The 8,090-nt window shown below is 38.3% G+C and overlaps 1 long non-coding RNA gene across 1 annotated transcript; it reads right to left on the reverse strand.

Annotated features, from left to right (window-relative positions):
• Window positions 1-5,342: 5,342 nt before the first annotated feature.
• On the reverse strand, window positions 5,343-6,022 carry LOC127627421 (uncharacterized). Its single transcript, XR_007968550.1, has 3 exons — window positions 5,827-6,022; window positions 5,567-5,695; window positions 5,343-5,481 (listed from the first exon to the last, which is right to left on the reverse strand). It is a non-coding gene; the product is annotated as an uncharacterized LOC127627421 (long non-coding RNA).
• Window positions 6,023-8,090: the final 2,068 nt, after the last annotated feature.

Here is an 8,090-nt window from a genome sequence, read left to right on the forward strand (position 1 = left end):
ATGCTTTTTCCTTATTACATTTCATGTTTTTAATGGGACTTAAGTACTGTACCACTACCACCCTTTCTAGAACATTACAGTCTTGCATTCCAAATTACATTTTGTATAAACCATTATTAATGTTTAGCATATTGCAGTTCAAATTGTAATAACTATCTGTCTGTGTCTGTCCATCGATCTCCCAGGTGGTTCGCATAATGATGGACCGGCTTCAATCTCGACTTCAGCACATTCTCGGTCGGCAACCTCTGGACCTAGACTATTTACAGTTCATATGCACACAGGAGATGGTGTTGTTTAGTGCATTTTCTGATCAGGTTTATCTTCCTGAGAGTATTGTGGATGGTCTCGCAGAACTGTACAGATTAGTAACTGAGGAAAAATCTAATGAAGTCGTGGAAGTGTTAATTCAAGTCACTCATGGGGCAGCTGGACGTCCACGCTTTGATGTGTCGCAAGATTACCTGCTGCATCTACTCCATCAAGGTCTCCCTGTGTCATGCATTGCCAGTCTTCTCGGAGTGTCTAGGCAGACAGTGTACAGACGAATGGCAGATTTAAACATCACAGTTAAAGGTCTATACAGCACTTTATCAGACTCAGAACTTGATAACCTTGTTGGTGAAATCAAAGAAAGCATGCCACATGCAGGTTATCTGCTTGTTAAGGGGAGTTTGCAAGCCAGAGGACATAGGGTTCAGTGGGAGAGAGTTAAGGCCTCAATGCATCGTGTTGACACATGGGTATCCTTTGCCGTTTGAACATGCTAGGGTATGTTGTGCGGCGCAAATACTATTGAATACTTAGGTACAATATAGTCATCTTTGGTGGCATTGATGGATTTTCCAGAAAGGTAATAATATCTTATAAAACACAAGTCAACAAGGTCAGCTTGACCAAACTTTTTTAACTAATTTATATCCTGCTTTTTTCCGATAGATCATGTACCTAGGTGTCGCAAATATCAATCTGTCATCTACAGCCTTGGCCTTCTTCCAGCAGTCCATTGAACATTATGGATTTCCACTGAGGTATTTTAATAACTAAAACAATAGTATTTCCAGCAACATCTATATAGGAAATGCATATATATATATATATACACTCACCTAAAGGATTATTAGGAACACCATACTAATACTGTGTTTGACCCCCTTTCACCTTCAGAACTGCCTTAATTCTACGTGGCATTGATTCAACAAGGTGCTGAAAGCATTCTTTAGAAATGTTGGCCCATATTGATAGGATAGCATCTTGCAGTTGATGGAGATTTGTGGGATGCACATCCAGGGCACGAAGCTCCCGTTCCACCACATCCCAAAGATGCTCTATTGGGTTGAGATCTGGTGACTGTGGGGGCCATTTTAGTACAGTGAACTCATTGTCATGTTCAAGAAACCAATTTGAAATGATTCGAGCTTTGTGACATGGTGCATTATCCTGCTGGAAGTAGCCATCAGAGGATGGGTACATGGTGGCCATAAAGGGATGGACATGGTCAGAAACAATGCTCAGGTAGGCCGTGGCATTTAAACGATGCCCAATTGGCACTAAGGGGCCTAAAGTGTGCCAAGAAAACATCCCCCACACCATTACACCACCACCACCAGCCTGCACAGTGGTAACAAGGCATGATGGATCCATGTTCTCATTCTGTTTACGCCAAATTCTGACTCTACCATCTGAATGTCTCAACAGAAATTGAGACTCATCAGACCAGGCAACATTTTTCCAGTCTTCAACTGTCCAATTTTGGTGAGCTCTTGCAAATTGTAGCCACTTTTTCCTATTTGTAGTGGAGATGAGTGGTACCCGGTGGGGTCTTCTGCTGTTGTAGCCCATCCGCCTCAAGGTTGTGCATGTTGTGGCTTCACAAATGCTTTGCTGCATACTTCGGTTGTAACATGTGGTTATTTCAGGCAAAGTTGCTCTTCTATCAGCTTGAATCAGTCGGCCCATTCTCCTCTGACCTCTAGCATCAACAAGGCATTTTCACCCACAGGACTGCCACATACTGGATGTTTTTCCCTTTTCACACCATTCTTTGTAAACCCTAGAAATGGTTGTGCGTGAAAATCCCAGTAACTGAGCAGATTGTGAAATACTCAGACCGGCCCGTCTGGCACCAACAACCATGCCACGCTCAAAATTGCTTAAATCACCTTTCTTTCCCATTCTGACATTCAGTTTGGAGTTCAGGAGATTGTCTTGACCAGGACCACACCCCTAAATGCATTGAAGCAACTGCCATGTGATTGGTTGATTAGATAATTGCATTAATGAGAAATTGAACAGGTGTTCCTAATAATCCTTTAGGTGAGTGTATATATATATATATATATATATATATATATATATATATATATATATATATATATATCTCAAGTGGAAAATTTAAAGTGCGAATGCAGAGGAACACGTGTGTACTGTGTGAGTGCGTTTAGTTTTCCGGTTAACCCTGCTAATTCGAGCATTAAACAGTATTGAGCTGAAATTTCACATTCTGCAGTTTTCAGTTTTAATTGGGTGTCTAAATAAAACCTCCATGCATGATGTTAAAGGGTTAGTTCACCCACAAATTATCATTTATTCATCATTTACTCACCCTCATATGTTTCCAAACTGTATGACTTACTTTCTTCTGTGGAATATAAACAATGTGTTACCAATAAAACAGTTTCGATTCCCATTTATGGACCAGAAAGTCACTGGGAATTTAAACTGTTTTCTTACTGACATTCTTCAAGATTCTTCTTTTGTATTCCACAGAAGAAAGACAGTCATGCAGGTTTTAGTAAATGATGAAAGAATATCATTTTTGGGTTAACTATCCTGACTATTTTTATATGAAGCTACATAAAAAATAAGGCTTTGACAGGAAATTGATGTAAATGCTGCATGTATTCACTTATATTTATTTTTAGCATGATTACTGTTGATCAATTCTTCTTTAGAGTAAGAGGTGACCATGGTGTAGAGAATGTCGACATAGCACGCCTGATGTTCACCGTACAGGGCACAGGAAGGTCCAGCTTTATTGCTGGAAAGAGTGTCCACAATCAGAGGCAGGTAGTTTTTCTCTTCTCTTCAAATGTATTGTTATGGTATTTTTTTTTTGTTGTTGCTTTATATGTTTGTAGGACTTTGGTTGTCTACAGGATGCATTTGGTTTAAAGATCCGTTGCTTTTAAATGGCAGATGTATCAAGTTTCCTTACATTAAATTACAGTGTTAAAAACATAATTCTAATGAGACTAGTAAATGTATAATTGTACATTAATCACTTAAAAAAAATAATTATAGTGGCGCTCTAAAACCTGTAGTGTTAATTATTTGCCTTTGGTTTCGTAGAAAAAAGTAATGTATCTACATGAAACTATGTTTGGCATGAGACTAACTTCATTAAAAAAATATATATATATATACATTGAAAATAATTATTTATAAAATATCACTTTTTCAGGATTGAGAGGCTGTGGAGAGACATGTGGTGTGCAGTAACCACCATATACTACAGTGTGCTGCACTCACTGGAAGATGATGGGTTCTTTGACCTATCTAACAACATGCATCTTTTTAGTTGCCATTATGTGTTCTTGCCCAGAATACAAGCTAGCCTGGACGCATTTCATGATGGATGGGATAACCACCCAATTCGAACCGAGGGGAACATGACACCCAATCAGCTCTGGGAGATGGGAAACATTCAGCATGCGGTGGCAGAGCCAGAGTTTGAAAACACTGAGGTAATAAAATGTCATCAAAAAAATTGCAGCAACATTAGGAAGTGTAAGATTTCTTTTGTAGAAGATAGAAATTTGACCTTGCTGACCCAGCTAATGTTATTCAAATATTTAGTTAAGCCATATTATATAACTTGCTGATATAAAGAAATTGAATATTACAATTTATAAATAAAATACTGATTAATCCGTTTTAGGAACTGTACCTTCAACACCTTGACTGGGAAGATTGTGGCCTGCCTTATGATTCACAACATGGAGTCATTGTTCCCATGGCTGACAGCCTATTGAGCCCAGAAGAGCTAGCCATTGATCCCATGGGACCCTCAACGTCATATGGCACAGATATCTATCTGGCAACCACTCACTACATACAGCACATACTGGGCAAACAGTAAAGAACAGTTTTATTGTTATTCTTTTCAACTTTTTGTCCATGTTGAACTTTCAGTAAACAAAATGAAAAGACTGACTGTATGTAAAAATACAAAAGCTACAGTTACATTATATGAACAGGTTGTATAGCACATATCACTGCATAGACAGTGAAGAACAGTTAGGTTATTCTTTTCAACCTCTGTAGTGCTTTTATTTTGTCAAATAAATCAAGTTAAAAAAAAAATTGAAATTATATAAACAATTCCACCTCACTATCCATGAACAAGGATTAGATATCTATATCCATTAATTCTGATTCATAAAACAAGAAATAGGCCTAATACTGTTAAAGAACAGTAATTACACCAGCCCAAATCCTGTATCCACAGTACTGATGCAGGCAAGTAATTCTTTCTTGAATGCTGGGTAATCAAGATACCGTGATGGAAGCCGTAGGGTCTCAAAGCATGTGGATGCCTTAGGTAGGTTACAGTTGGTTACTTCCAGTTTGAAGGAAGTAGTGGGAACCTCCCAACCGACCCAGAACTTAACGAGGGTCTTCAGCTCATGACTGGAGGCTGTGAATATATTATAGTGACAATTAAAAAAAAAAAGAAAAATAAGGATATCCAACTGTTTCTATTTATTTCCATTAATAGCACATTGGCTGATGTATTTTTATCCTGCACATGCACCTAAATATGTAACATATAGATATATATATATATATGTGTGTTATAAACTTTTGTTAGATATGATTAATCGATTTGATATATATATATATATGTGTGCACTGTCAAATCGATTAATCATATCTAACAAAAGTTTATAACACATTTGTATGCATGTGTGTGTATATATTTACACACTACTGTGCAAACGTCTTGTGCACGTCAGTCTCTATATATACACATATACATACATACAAACACACACTCTGAATTAAAATGAATACGCTACCACTTTCAATGAATTGACGAAGGTAGCCAGCAATCCGGCTCTTATCCTCCAAAGAGCATTCGTCATCGTTGTCTTCATCATTTTCCACCATGGAAGGCCAGCTGATAAATTTTATGACGCACTACAGTTAAAAATGACTGTCAATTATAATCAAATACACATTTCAAGAATCACACACGATAATCAAGTCATTTGGAGATGACTAATTCCATTTCATTCAGATTCACACTTCTCTGAGATTATTACCAAAATTACGTACCACTGGGGTCAACACATCATTTTTCTCTCATGGGAAAATGACTGAAAGCACATCCGGACGCTGACAAAGTAGTGGCCACAGCATGGTCTCCTTAAGTCCTTTTCGAAGTTGCTTGATTTGCCTCATAGTTCGTCCGATAACCTAGTAAGAAAAAACAAAACATTAAATAACATTACAGAACGGGTTAAGAGTAAAAAAGTTCCACCTGTGTTAAAATGCATACTACCGCATGATGTAGAAGCCTCTCATAAAGCCATCGTCGATTAGCATTGTTCACTGGAGGAAGGTCCCACGAAAAGCACAAATCATTAATGCTCTCCTTCTCGTCAGGTGTTAGTTCAGATTGTCCTTCAAGCTGAAAGTCACAAATGTTTTAATAAAATGGTTTAATTTATATTTAGTATTAAATAAGCAAATGCTCTCAATTATTAACATTTGCTACATAGCAACAGTAACACAATAAATATCCAAATGCAGAATATATACCAGCATAATATTCTGACGCAAATCAAAATCTGGACAGTCTGAAATCTGTACAACAGCTGTTTCAGCACTGCCACCAGAAATGACATGGACAACAGCAGGGCTAAGTCCTGACAAGGGTGGCCCTCCATGAAGAAAGCAGTGACCGATCATTCTACCAGCCATCAGAAACAGGTCACTATCCACTAGATGTGCAGATGAAGATGGTACGAGATGATCTGACTCTCCATCAAAAATCCTTGTAATATGAGCATTTCCTGAAAAACAAGAAAACAAGATATTTTGTGGTCAGACACTGAAGGAGACAAAAGTTAGGCACTGCTAACTAGACGAAATAGACGAAGTAAGGTCATACCAAAGTTAAGGTGAAAACCACATTTCAGTTTCTATGTAGTCATTGAAAATAAAAAACGGTTTACACCCTCTCCAACAGCAGGATCCCCTAGGAAATTTTAAAAAAAGTGTGAATGTTGTTATTTACTGCAGCTATTGTTTGCACAAAATACATCAAAAATTTAGGAAACCACCTTCAAGCCTGGTTTTCAGAGGACATGCCCATTTCGCATGACATGCTTTGTAAAAAGCAATGAGAGAGCCTTCTTGGTCAGAGATGCTGCTTGTAAGGTCAAGATGCATATACAGAGGTTTCTCAGATGCGTGAACTTGGATTACAGATTGCCTGTACAAATCAGCTGCCTTAATGGGGCCTGGTACAGTTTTCCAATCTACAAAAAAAGAAAAACAATTAGTGGTTTTAAAAAGTTAGGGAAGGGTTGTAATAAAAAAATAAATAAATCACAAGACCATTTGACCTGTATGCTTTCCAGCATAAGATTTCAAGGATTGCCTGTATGAAAACATTATGAAGATCATAGAGAAAGAAAATTGTATGTAATATGCTACAAACCCTTTGCTTCATCAGTAAAATCAGACAGTGATGCTGACGAAGTAGATGGTAGTTTTTGGTTGGATGTAGTCTGGGAAGCTATGCCTGATGGGCCAGCCTCTTCCGCGGTGTCAACATCCACTGTCTCAATGCCTGACAAATCCCAAACAGGACACTGGCTGAAAGACAGAAGTAATTCAATGTTGTACAACAAAAATACATTGGTGGAAGCATGTTTTTGGCAAAGATACTAATTTTGCCATCTAAATAACATGAAAGTGAAAGAGTGATGTGACGTCTAGCCAAGTATGGTGTCCCATATCTGGAATTTGTGCTCTGCATTTCACCCATTCATGTGTGCACACACACAGCAGTGAGTATTGAACACGCACACACACACACACCCAGAGCAGTAAGCAGTGGCGCCCAGGGAGTGATTGGGGGGTTAGGTGCCTTGCTTAAGTTTGGGTTTACCAGTTGTGGCCGGGTAATGAGAGTGGAAGAGAGCGCTGTTCATTCACTCCCCACCCCCACCTACATTTCCTGCTGCTACTGAGTCTCGAACCTGCGCCCCTCAGGTTACAAGTCCGACTCTCTAACCATTAGGTCACAACTGCCAGTAACACAATAAATTTATAAATAAATAAATATCCAAATGCAGAATGTATACCAGCATAAATATAGCCACTTTGGAAATAACACTAATCAATATTGGTTGAATGTTAGCAAACTCTTTGTGCTCCAGTACAAACCTTTCTCCACAAGCACTGGCATGAATCTTGATATAATCAGGAGGGAACATGACTTGGCATACTGGGCACCTTTTACTTGTGGCGGATTGGTCTTCTTTATTGGTGGGATCACTTTTAATAGATGTTTCAGGGGAAGCTAAAATAAAAACAAACAAACTGGTCAAGGGTCAACTCAACAGAAGCGCACAACCAAACCATTAAAAAACAGTTAAAGTAAGAATAACTACTTTAAACTTGGTGTTAAGGCCATTGCACACTGAGTCCGAAATTTTCGTATGCGTTTTTTCGTATTCGTGATTCGGTGTCAAAACACCATTCAAACACCATTCAAACTGCTTGCTACGGATGCGAAAAATGCAGAAAATCGAACCCAATCCGTTTTTTTTTTATGACGGACGAAAGTTTCGGAGGCAGTGTGCAAGTGTGATTGACATAACGTGAGGTCGTATTTATTTTTTAACGTGCGAAAATTTCGGATGCGAATTTCGGACTCAGTGTGCAATGGCCTTTAATCAATGCAATTATAATGAAGAACTAAATGTGATCGTTAAGACTTACAGACAATCTGAGTACTTGCTTCCAAGCAATCACTTGATTCTTCTTCAGCCTCCTAAACAGAGAATATAAAA

This window comes from Xyrauchen texanus, chromosome 34, assembly GCF_025860055.1.
Source record: "Xyrauchen texanus isolate HMW12.3.18 chromosome 34, RBS_HiC_50CHRs, whole genome shotgun sequence".
NCBI lineage: Eukaryota > Metazoa > Chordata > Actinopteri > Cypriniformes > Catostomidae > Xyrauchen > Xyrauchen texanus.